General features: G+C 37.3%; 1 protein-coding gene across 5 annotated transcripts in view; it reads right to left on the reverse strand.

Annotated features, from left to right (window-relative positions):
• CALCRL (calcitonin receptor like receptor) overlaps positions 1 to 13,030 on the reverse strand; it is a 73,888-nt gene that overhangs the window by 43,802 nt on the left and 17,056 nt on the right. The window contains exon 2 of one of the 5 annotated variants that reach the window (XM_080398403.1): positions 7,483 to 7,544. The exons of the other annotated variants lie outside the window; for them this stretch is intronic. The gene's annotated coding sequence lies outside the window, so the exon portion shown is untranslated. The remainder of the gene's footprint in view (positions 1 to 7,482; positions 7,545 to 13,030) is intronic. 5 annotated transcript variants of the gene reach the window in all.

Genomic DNA, 13,030 nt, shown 5'->3' on the forward strand with positions numbered 1-13,030 from the left:
AAAAATCACTGCCTTGATAAACGCTGGTCTCACTTGGACAAGGTACTTCATGAACATGAAATATTACATACCAAGTGTAATAAAACATTACAAGCACTATAGCTACAGCAGAGCAATGAGTGTCAAGAACAGCTATTCCAGTTGTATATAACATTTAAATGTTATTCATACGTCATTTACACATTTAAGCACACTATCTCCCCTCCAAATGTAAAAATAATAATAACATAAAGGCAGAAACTTGTAATGGAAAATCTCAGTTAAAGTTTGTCAAAATTGCAAGCAACCGAAAATTTCCACTGCAAGCATGGAAAATATTAGGTGGCTTTAATATAGGTGTCCATATTGTCTGCACACACATCCTGCATTTATCTTCCTGGAGGGAAAAAAAAAAAAACCCACAAAAAAACCCAAAAAAACCCACACCAGAATTCTCATACTGAATTTGTACTCCATTAAAAAAATCTCTGGCTGAAACAAAATGCATGGAATTTGATGTGAAGCTTTGATGAGGGATGAGGTCTATCAAAATTAAGTTCAAACATATTCAATTGAGTTTATAATTCTACAGACCAGTTCCTGCCATTGGTCTGCTGGTGTCTTGGGTGCAACTGCAGTCACTAGTTTTGTTAGCTGACTTCAACAGCAAAGCCTGGACGTCAAACTTTCAGGCATCACTTTACCTCAGACTGAGGCACCAAAAGTCACTATGTAAAAATAACCTTCACATGTATTTTTTTTATATATTTTCCTGCACCTTTTAACTTAATAAGACACCTTAAAAGGCTCAATCTTTCCACACACGTGCATTTTATTCAGAGAGTCTGGACTTGCACCCCTCATCTGTTACCCTCTCAAAGCTGTATTTGCGTATCCTGTTCCACCGAGCATGCAAAACTTCAAATTCATCTTACTGAGAAGTTTTGTTCACAGCTGCTTGCTTGGCAGGGATTTTGTTGGGGGGGGGGGGGGGGGGGGGGGGGGGGGGGGAGCTGCAGAGGGGTGGAGAGAGAATTTTCCAAGCAATGGGGAAAAACAGTACAAAACTTTCATCATCAATGGCCTTGACATTGCTGGAGCCAACGGAAACAACATCACTAAACTGATTCCATGCAAGGGAACCATTCAGAAACAAACAAACAAAACCCCTTCTGCATTTATTTCTATCAAGGTAGCTTATGCCAAGCTTCCTTTGGTGAAATCCAGATTTTGCCTGCATTGGCTCCCTCCTGCTGTTGATAGAGCAGGATATTTGCCAAAACACAGCAGGTAATGAATGTGATGTTTTGAATTAATCAGCATATATGGTGGAGAGAGAAGTCTGTTCCCTTCTGAAGCTACAAGAACAGCTATCTTTCCCCTCCCCCTCCCCCCCCCAGAAAAAAAAAGGAATTATCAAGTGCTTTATTGGTGAGGTACATAACTGGACCAAGAGCAATCATAACATTTCTGTACTACTTCTTAACTGCATAGAAGTCTTGGTGGCAAATTAATTCCATAACAGGTATATCTTACTGACCATGGGAATAATTTTACAGAAATAAAAATGCTTGGCTATTGCTACAGGTCTACACCACACATAGAATAGGTGACATTTCATGAGCTAACTTCTTATTGCGCTAGCATCTCCAGGTTTCTCAAAAGAAATAAAAATTTGTGAGAATAAAGCCTGGCTGGTTTTCTCCCCACCCAGTCAATAAATATATTTTCCCTTTCTCAGGAGAGCATCAGAAAACAACTCCTGCACTAGCATATTTTATAACTGCTCAATGATGAGGACAGTGTACAAAAATCACAAAATCCTCTTTATTTTTCACTTCTTTTGCAGCATCCCAAATTTTTACTGACTGTGCACTGCAAAACAGTTGTTGCACATCATTCCAAAACTAGTGGCATTTTAATGACAGCATTATTATTCTAGATATCATATAAGCATTTTATGGACTAGGAAGCAAAGTACTTTTTGCTTTGTCTAAGTATAGCATAAAATTGATCAGATACAGATCCTGGTCAAGAGGGACAATGACAACTTTAGCTATATTTGGTTTGTCCTATTCTAAAAGATATGAATTAAGATGCTGAGATACCAGCAAGCATTATTTACAATGACCAGACGTTGCTATCAGACAACTTCTGACTTTGATGTCATTATCAGCCCTCAGGCTGCCTCATTACACCACTTTACAAGGCTATGGAAAAGCTAAAAAAACCTTTGAGGAGTGTTTTTAAGACCAGACCACTTTAAATCTGAAGTGGCCATCACCCAGAGATCTGAACTCTGAACCCCACTTGGCTGGTCATCTCTGAGGGTCAGACATTACAAGAAGGATGACCCTAAAACATCTGTTGAAAATCAGACAACCAAATTGATGGGAAATTCAGACTAATCCAAATGTGGGAGCCAAATCAGCTACTGAAACTATATAGTGCTACCGAATGTAGAATGATTACACTACGAAGAAAATGGGTTCAGTTCTAAAATCAAGAAACAACACAAAAAACCCTTCAATGTAGTTTTTCCCTTAAGGTCACAAAGAAACACCAAGAAAGAATATAACGGGAAGATTAAAGTAAGATAATTAAGAAACTGATCTCTGAATCAGAGAGTTGAGTCAGTTGTTCTCTTCTGTAAGGGTTTTGTGAAAAAATTCTTAACCAATACCTGGCTCTTAGAGCGATGCCTATTGTGAGAAGTGTTTAAACCAGCTTAATGTCTGATGGAGATGGACAGTCCTGAGAATCTAAATGTCTTTCAATTGCTAATACAGATATAATTTTCATTCTCTGTAGGAGTGAATATCAGTGAGAAGTGTAGTGTTTAGACTCAGTCTACTTTGATTTATATTTTTTGAGAGGCCTACAAAAAACTGCAGACAAATGTTGAAGAATATAAGGAATAAACCCCCTGATGTGTCTGGGGGAAAAAAAATAGAATTTATGTGGTTTGCCCATCACATCACATGTAGTGTCACATCTGAAGTTTAACTATCCAGTCAGCAATTAGCAAGGGATTTACCATCCATTTCTGTAGAGATTGTCATCAAAGGAACTGCAAAGTAAAAGCCCATTGGCTAAGTTACAGAAAACCCAGACAAACAAAAAGTTAGGAAAACATCACCCAATATTTCTGCTAATAAATTCTCAGTCACTTATTTTCTACACCAGTCTTTCATCTGTAACTGCATGTATCTGTCTGTAAGATGGTCTTAGACCAAAAATCTGTTCTCAGGCTATCATTTTGACATTAATGTCTGTGGTATCACTGGGGACACTTCAGATGCTGAGTTTAAAGGAACATCTCCGACAAGAAATTCCCAGTGTTAGCAGTTATTTCAGGGAGACAACCTACATTAACGTTCTCTTTGCACCTAAGAAACACGAAGTAGGCTCCTCCTGTACAGTGAAGTGAAGGTATGATGGTTACCTAAAGTGACCTCCTGCACCCAGCTCTACCTCTTTTATTTAGATTTTTGAAGAACACAATTAACACAATCAACAGTGATTTTGAACTACTCTGCAGTCCTTTTAGTTGGGGAAATTTATTCCTAACGGTCACGATACACCAAGGATTTCTCAAATCTCTGCCTCAAAGCAAAACAATAGAACTGAAAGGGTGTTAACTTCAGAAGCTAATTATAGCTTTTTAAGTACCAGCACCACTAACAATTTTACTGTCCAAAAAATACCCTGGGGACATTCACAACACGTGCTGGTGCAGTGAAAATAGACCTGCCTAGCATAATAATGCTTCTCCTTTCATTTTTAATTGATCTTTTACAACAGCAAAAGGTGAACAACACATATGAATATTGCAGAAAGTGCAAAAACATTAGAAACAAACCCACTGCCTCTCATTTTTATTTTTTTACAAACTGCTAGTAGCATGGTCAGTCCCTAGTACCAACTCCACTTACATCATGGTTGCAATCTGCAGACACACAGATGTAACTGCATACATCCTGCATCTTGCCAATGCAACTGCTCACATGTGTAAGTAATGAGAGAGATCAAGACCAAAGGCTAAGTTCACCTGCCCACATGTAGGCTCCTAGTGCCCTTTGAGATGCCCCGAGGGTATAAGAGACATTTGCCAAACGTGGCCCCAAAGTCTCCAGGACATCCTGTAGGGAGGCAGCCAGACCTGGTGGGCTTCCCAGGCAGTAGCAGATGCCTGTGTACTGGGTAAACACATCCCACCCCAAACACTAACACTAAATCCTTCCCCTAATAATGGCTTTCCTATAAACAGCTTAGCTGAAGGAGCAGGAAGAAAAAAAGAAAGGAAAAAAAAACCACAACAAAAAACAAAATGAAAATTTGAAGAATAAAAAAACACACACAGCATGTTTATGTTTTGGGTTTCCTAGCAGTTTCAGTAAAGTCACTAAGTCATTACATGCCCAGAGCAGAATCAAACAATTCAAAACCAAAGGTCATGTGAAAAGGGGGTCACACTTAAAGAGTGGGCCACCTCCAAAGACTTCAAAGAAAGGGCAAATTGGTAAGTAAAATTTTCAGAGAAACCCTAACAAAAACCAGAAGAGCACTATGAAAATTTTGGGTGAGATTGCAACAAAGAGCTGAAACATCATTGCCAGAGTCCAGGAGACAGCTGGAAGAACATTGCAAATGCAACTTGTACAGTTTTCCAGCAACTGTAATCTATTACAGTCACTAGGGCAGATGAGTACTGTAGGCTGTGTTTAATTTGTCCTGTTTGCACAGGCTTTTTTTATAAACAATGTATATCAGAAACATGGATAAATGCAGAAATATGGAGTAATTTTTACAGGAAACAGCTCCTCCCAGAGTTTAAGTGACCAAAAGGTTCAAATGATCTTGAAAGTAGAGAAAGGAGGTAGAGGAAAGGTTGGTATGCTTTCACTACAAAGATTTTTTTTATTTAAGTATCATTATGTGTTGAGGTTAGACACTTGCTTCTGAATATAATTGACACTGCTGGGCTTTGCTACACAGTCCTAAAAATGGCAGCTCTGAAGGTATAATTTTATAAAAGCGGTACATCAGCGTCCTCATCTACTTCCCAAAAGAGCTCGAAATAAATGTATGTTTGTAGAGACAATATTTGACAAAGAAATATATACTTAAGAAATGCCATATTTTGCTCAAATAAGATCAGGCTGTAAATCTAGATAGTGCCTTCAATAATTTATAAATTCTCTCGAATAAAATATTTTTATCACAAAAGTAAGAGCTGAAAAGACCAATCAGAGCAAGCATTAAAAAAAAAAAAAATGCATCCGCATTGTTGTATTAGGTCTAAGTTTTGTTCAAGGTCTCTTCCATGGACCTTTGGTGCCTGTTCAGCTGGAAATTAAAGGCCCAAGAGATTTTTTTTGAAAGCAGTAAGGGATATCCTGAGTCCCAGCCAGCAGCCTAACAATGCAGCTTTGAACAGCCAAAACTGTGTGAATTGTGTTATGAACATCACTCATTACCACACCGTGTGCTTATGGAGCCTTCATATAATTGTATTTTAACTATTAAAAGTATTTTATTTATGAAAGATGCTGTACTTTATGTTATAGATTCCTACTTTATAAAAATCAAATTATGATTTTGAATTACTTTTTATTTCTTGATATATTCAGGTAGTCAGCTTTGAAAACTGCACTGTGTAAATGTGATGTCTGTCTTGGGAACAAAAAGGTAGGCTGTGAAAAGTCTATTCCATACTTCACTTTCATATTATTTGCATTTCACATCTGACCATTATAATATGCAGTGTTCTTTATGGTAACCTGATCTAGGCTTCAAGGCAAAAAAAAAAAAAAAATCCACAAGAAAACCAGAATTAAAAAACCCACCTGGTTTACATTAAATTCTCACTGAAAACCCATGTATCCCCACTCTATCAGAAAATAGCTCAAGTGCATTTCTCTAAGCAACATCCTTTCTCTCCTACAGGACTGTGACATAGGTGGAGCTGATCACTGTGGGATTGGATCAGTTTCTTGGCAAAAGTTGTTATGACGTACTTGCTGCTACGTCCTAAGGTTTGTTAGCATTCCTCATCCTAGCCGTATCTACCGTAACTACCATATCTCACAGGGCTAACTAAGGAATAATTGCAGAAAGCTATTATCTGAGCTATGGATTTCAGAATTTTGTTCTTCAGAGCATATTTTTGTGGCATTAGCTGAATTTATGTCCAAGGGATGCAGCACTTCAGTAACTTAGTGTTATTTGCATATTATTTCTTGTTTGTACTAAAAAACAGGGAAATAAGAAAGCAGAACTGCTTAAATTATAAAAATCTACAATTTCTAAATGCAAGCCTTAGCACAATTTATCTCCCATGCAACTGGTAAAAGTGCTATGAGCTGCTGAAAACAGTGAACATTTGTTTATAACTCCTGTCATTTTTTGGTACATCCAACATTAATTTGGATTGGGTTTTTTTGACTTAACTGCAGAGACAGACTTGCTGAGACAACTGCAAACGCAAGTCTTCACACATTTATCACTCTCCCTGTGCTACTTCTCGCAGCTTGGTTAGACATTGGGAATTGACTTCTCAATGTCATTTCTTAAGTGTTACTCCCCTTAAGTCCTTCTGTGGCTTGTCAGCTGTCTTGGCCAAGGAGAAGCCTAGGTGATCATGACTCTTCCCTGAAAAGTTTCTTCACTACAGGAAATGTGATTACATTTATTTTACTCTTTTCCACACTCCATTGGCCTTTAGGCCACCGTGAGAGAAAATTCACTGAAATGTAACTAACATCTTGAGGGCATCAGAAATTATTAAAATACAGAATGCTTCATGCTTACATTATTAATCCGATTCTCTTCTCATGCTGATGTAGGAAGGAGTAAGATCAGAGTAGCTGGTAAGTACTGATCCTGTCCTCAATAATGCTAGATGCTCTAATGGTCTTTGTACACACATTGCATTAGCATTCTTGGAGAACTGAAGTTGTAGTTTTAACAAGAGTGCTGCCTAGCTGGCAAACATTAATTTTGTCACTGTGACAGATAACATTTATGAGCAGGTAAAGTTTAGAAAAGTAAAAAAGAAAGGTAGGGAGCTGTTTTTGATCAAGGCTTTAAACAAAACACAAGCATGCCTTCCTTTCTGTGCTAATTCGAGGAGGAGGAGGAAGTCAACACAATTAATGGCTGATAATTATAAAAATACTGTGTTACTTTATATAGCCCAGCATATAGCTCGCATAAACACTAAAGATCTTTCATTCAACTGCTTTCAGTCACTGGCTTTTTTAAAAGCCTAGATAATATTATACTATCTTTGTTAGCTACATTTGTAGTTAGATAAAGATATGTGGGTTTCAGAGTAGTAAGTAGTTTCCAAGACCACCAAGGAGAATTTATTTTTTCTTCATGCAAAGCATTGCAAAAACAAAGTCAGTTTCTTAAGGTAACACATACACTTTTCCATTTCAGGAAGCACCATGCACAGGGTTCAGACAGAATTCAAATGAAGGATGCTAAAGCACTGACCTAGATTTGTTTCAAGATGGGAAATCCTCCATTTTGAGTGTAAGGTTCCAGTTCAATTATACCTGTGAAACAGGATTAAGTATTCTAAAATAAATGAAAAGCATGAGTTGTGCAGCAAAAATATCCCTGTGATATTCTGATCCCTGAAACATGTCACTGCTAACAAATCAAAAACAGCTGTTTCCACAACATTAATTGGTCTTATGAACAATTTGTTGTGGAGACAAAGTTTTAAAAACTGAAGAAAAAAACCCATCAGGATTGGAGAGAAGGTGATGGTGGGAAAAAGAGAGCTCAGCCCCGGTATGTGTAAACAAACTTGTGTGTTTTCATTAGTTTAATGGCGACTTGGCACATTTACCAGTTTTACAACATTTCTCAAGCTACAGCTACAGTTGCAAAGTACAAATATGTATAGAATATGGTATGAATATATGGTATGGTTTATAGAGACCATCAGCGCCTTGAAACTGCTTAAGCCAACAAATTTCTGGTCCTAGTGTTATAAAATTTGTCCAATAGCCACTTAAAATTTGTAAAAGCTAGGCTACTTAGGTGCAAAAGCTAGGAGCCGATTCACAAATTAAGAGCAAAGGAAAACAAAACCAAGTTTATCAACAAATACAAGCACATGCTTAAACCACCTCAGACCTGAGAACTGACTATTAGTAGCAAGTCCTCTCTGACCTGACTTATTTTGGAGGCACGTGGTTTCCATTATCCTTTTTTTATTGCAGCCGATCTGCAAATTAAATGGACAGGAAAATTCTGTTCAAGTTTATATTGGGCGGGGTGGGAGGGTACTGGGGCCGAAGCCCAAGGATCAAGAATTGACAAAGAAATTCAGTTCATCAAATATGTAGCAGCATAGTTGGATAAGCCATGTAGCTTTCTATACACTTAACATTCTTCCAAGCACAAGCAACTTCCTCCATATTATTGATTGCACACAGGCACAATAATTAACCTTGTAAGTTCAGTTTTGTACTCATCGTTGTTTGCTGAATTGAGGGTGACACAAAGGTGCTAGCGCAGGTCTGCTCAGTGCAGAAAAAACACTAAGTTTGCCAAGAGCTGGATTTTCCCTTCCTTATTCACAGTGAATATATTGTCATCAGTCTCTCACCTAATAGAGGAATCTTATGAACATTATTCTTATATGCAAATATTTCCTCAGAACAGCTGCAACAGTGCATAGGTGCTAGAGAAGTACATTTTGCCCAGGAAAATACATGTAACTACGTAATGATAAATTCTAAGAGCACCCTAATTAATACATTCTGTAGTCACAAGCTGTGCTGACCAATGTTTTTTCCCTCCCATTCATCACATAGATAAAAGAGTTTTTCTTTCTAAAAGGCAAATTAATTTAAGCTTATGTGATCATCAGGCTGTATTTTAGGAGAATATGGATGCCAATGTCATAAATAAAGTTTAAATCACATATCTTACTAGTTTACCTGTTATAGAATCAAAGAACCATGAAGGAGTCACCGCTGCGTCATAGGTATTTGTCCATACAGGTAATGTATGTCAAATGTGTTTTTCTTTTACTGGTTATGTTTACCAATTTATATCAGTGAAAGATGAGAAACAATCCCAGTGAGCTCAATCCTACTTCCCTGAGAAAAAAAACAAAACCAAGAAACAGCACCAGCTGCTTGGCAGGATTCTGCTAGAATGATAACATGGTCTCTGAGCGCTCTTCTTCAACCCATGGAATTAATTACTGATGAACACTAACACAGCAATAGCACTGACAACTTCATCACCTATGCTGTCTAGCAAACAAGCTGTTTTCTCATGGTAGCCACTGTTTTAATACAAAGCTTTGCCAGAGTTATTTTTGCATTTATTTTACTTCTAGAGTAATATTTGAACAAAGTAGTCAACTGTGTCTAAAACTATGAAACATTTATATCTAGCAAAGATTTGTTAGTAAGGAGAATTTGATATAGAAATAGCATGTAAACTCATTATTACATCTACCTGAAACTAAACACAGAAAAAAACATTTTCTTAAATAATATCCACACACTAAATTCAGGTAATTTTCAGTAGTGCTAGTCGTAATTACAAAATTAGTATAAACAGGTTCTATAGTTCATTCTCCAAAATTCTCATCACTCTCCACTTTAACAGACTGTTGTTCATAAAAAAATGACACAGCTCTAAGAGAATGGTGAATCATCTATCTGAATAAAAAATCATTAACAAGAGAAGGAGATAAAGCCATTTCTTACACAGCTCAGAAGAGTGAAAGAATAGAAAGGAGATAAAATTGTGCAAATATCTTTATATAAAAAATGACAAGCGAAGAACTGCAACCTAAAAAAAGCTCAACCCCAAAACAAACAAACAATGTCCCTCCAAAAAAACCAAAACCAAAACCCACCATACCAAAACCTTAAGTTCTGATGTAGTTCTGTATTTGTGTAAGTATCCACACTTTTCTGGCTAATGTTCCAGATTTGTTGGTCTGGAAATTTGAAAGGGAATCTCATGTGAACAGGCTTTCTGATGATATTTTAGATACTCCCAGGTTATAAGCCTACAAGAAATAATGCAAGAGCAGCCTTTTTCCATACTATTTTGGTACATTCATTCCAACTCCAGCAAAAGAGTAGGAACTGCAGAGGCATGTGAACTTTAAAGAGAGAATGATCAGTAATAAAACTCTTTCACCCCTCCTCACCAATGTGCAATAATGGTACAGCCTGAATTTTGGGGAACATGCAAGAGGACTCTGATTTCATTTGACTCACTTCACCCTTTTATAGTTTGAAAAAAGTATTAAGTGGTGCTATTTAAAACAAATGCCTGACAGGAGTCACAGCTTTTTCTAATAATAATAACAGGGTTTTCTAATAAAGATCAAGGATTTCTGTCTTTCTGGAGCACTGTGTTGTAACTTCACCCACAGGATTTTCGTGCTTACAGATATAGCTGGTAAATAAAACAGGATGTTACAAAGATTACCTTCCTTACACAAAACAAGGGAAATTGTTAATTCATTGAAAGACTGGGAGAAGGGTTCTTCTATCAGGAACAATAACATGCTTGTTACATTTTGGAAGAAAGAAAAACAAACCACCAACTCTAATTTTGTGTTAGTTACCCTTAACACTGGCTACAAAAACAGAAGTAGTTACATTCCTGCAAATGATCAGATAACTGCAATTTCCACATGTATGTCTTGCACTTCTTTGAAAGAGATGCAACCTAGAAACAGGTCTGATAACCACACTCTCATGCAATCAGGATAAAGTCAGTCAAAAGGTCTACTGCAGGAAGAAGGTTTCTGGCTCATCCGCCCTTTGTATTATCCATATAGGTTTGCTGAGCAAGGATTATTCTGTGCTTTCTTTTATTACAACATACACTCTCAGGTTATATGTGGAGAACACAGTAAGTCATTCCAGAGGATTACAGAGAAGTAGGAATCCTTCTAAAGATCTGGGGATACAGACAGCTTTGGAAAGGTCCCAGATTCTCAGAGCACAGAAAAAGAAATGAAGATATATTTCATTGCCCCACAGAGATTATGCTAGATGAAGAGTCAATAGGATCAGGCAGAACATAAAGGAAATGAGAATAAAAGAATTACACTTCAATTTTTTTCCTTCTGTTTTTAGCTAGAAAACAAGGTCTAGATACTGGCAAAGTCACAGGAGCAGCACTGTTTTCTCTTTGAAAGCTGAGGTTCTCCAACAGTGAGGCAGGAAAGTCAGCTGAATCTCTTCAAACAGACAGCAGTTGCTTGATAACTTGGTGACCTTCCTGTTAAGCCCAAAGGGCCACAAACACTAAATCCATATAACCCGTGACATCTTCAAACACTGGAAGTTGTTAGCCAAGTGCCCAATGTCAGGAAACAACTGTCTGTCTGTGACAAGCTGAGTTCATCCCCCTCTATGGGACTGGAACTAATTTATTTTTTACTAGAGACTCAAAAGAAAGATTTGCAGCCATCAGTTGCAGGTTACCCCATTGGAAACCCAACAGAAATAATTTCCAGCCACATTTGTGGTCTGTTTCATGACATGATGTACACCCAGGAAAACTAGTGCTCTTTCAAATGGTCACCCTCTAAGAAAACGCAGCTGATTTAAAAAATCATCACATGTAATTCTTTTGACATCTTCAATGCTCTAAGCATTTAAGTGTTTGCTTTAAAAAGTTACAAATGGATTCTGGAAATCCACATGTATTTGTTGGAGCTTTTTCAGTTCAGAAAACTGCTTACATACATGCACATGATATCACGTGGTAGTTTAGGAGGAACATATTAACTATTGTGCTGCAGTTAATGACAGAAATGTTGTTGATTGGCATTAATTAGTTGCCTTATTTTTACATTAGGCAGTGCACACTCCCCTTCCTATACCAAGCAATATATTAATATTTTTTGTTAAATTTGTAAATAATATTAGGCAAGGTAAATATTTTCTGAGAACCCTTTACGTCTCAGCTTTCAAAAGGAATAATGGTGTGGACCCAGTGGACAAAAGACATTTTCTCCAACACACACTTTCTCTTCAATATTTTCTTGCCAGTCACTAGCTTTACACACACACCCTTTATAACTCCTTTTAAATTGTTACTGGATTTGCACATCTTTGGCCTTGTCTTGTGCTCTATGTATGATCCATAACGTTTCACTAAGTGGAACTATGCAAGCATACTACCTGTGACTTCAAGGATTTTTTAGAATTGAAGACTCAAAAGCCAAATGAAGTCATAGACCTGAAGAAAAACAGTTGGTCTCTAACACTTCCAATAAGCCATTTGTCAAACTGGACAAAAGCTGCACAGTCTCAAAAAGCTTTTCATGAGTAGCATGAATTCAAATCCCATCCACTGACATTTCATGTCAGTTAATATGTTTCTCACTGCAAAAAACAGACTCACATGTCTACCCCTGTAGTGGCAGATTCCCTCACCCCCCTTTGTCCTTGCATGCAAAAGAAGGCAGCACTGAGACATGCTGTAGGATATACAGCTGCCAGACTTCCCCCTCACAGTTCTGCTAACCTCATACTGACCTACAGTACCCTTTAGTTTTCCATTTGTTAGACCCTATTACATAAATATAGCCTGTATTCCAAATTAGGCTGTGTTTATTCCAACAGAAAAAAGATGAGTCTTGATTAAAGATTGAGACATTTTCATACAATGCTGAAAACATATGCAGTTTTCATCAGCATCCCAAATCCCTGTGGATTGGTTTCTAGTCTATTCTACTAATCCCTTGATCCCAATCCCAAATTTGCGTCTTCTCAAATTTGACTGAATCCTTTTGCTTGAACTCCTTATTTCACATTAGCTGGAAACCTTCTTAAATGTTTGCAATTGTGCCCATTAGTGGGTGTTCTTCAGCTAGAAAATTGTTAATTTAATCACACAACAGAAACACTCCACAGTTGTTTCAAAGGCCCGCTAGGTACAATTTCTTATCTTCCTCTTTTAATTCAAACTGACTTTCTGGATTACAAATGCTGGAAATTATGGAAAAAATACCCTGTCTGACAAAAAGTAGCACTCAAGT

The sequence above is a fragment of the Falco punctatus genome, assembly GCF_963210335.1.
Source record: "Falco punctatus genome assembly, chromosome: 8".
Classification (NCBI taxonomy): Eukaryota; Metazoa; Chordata; class Aves; order Falconiformes; family Falconidae; genus Falco; species Falco punctatus.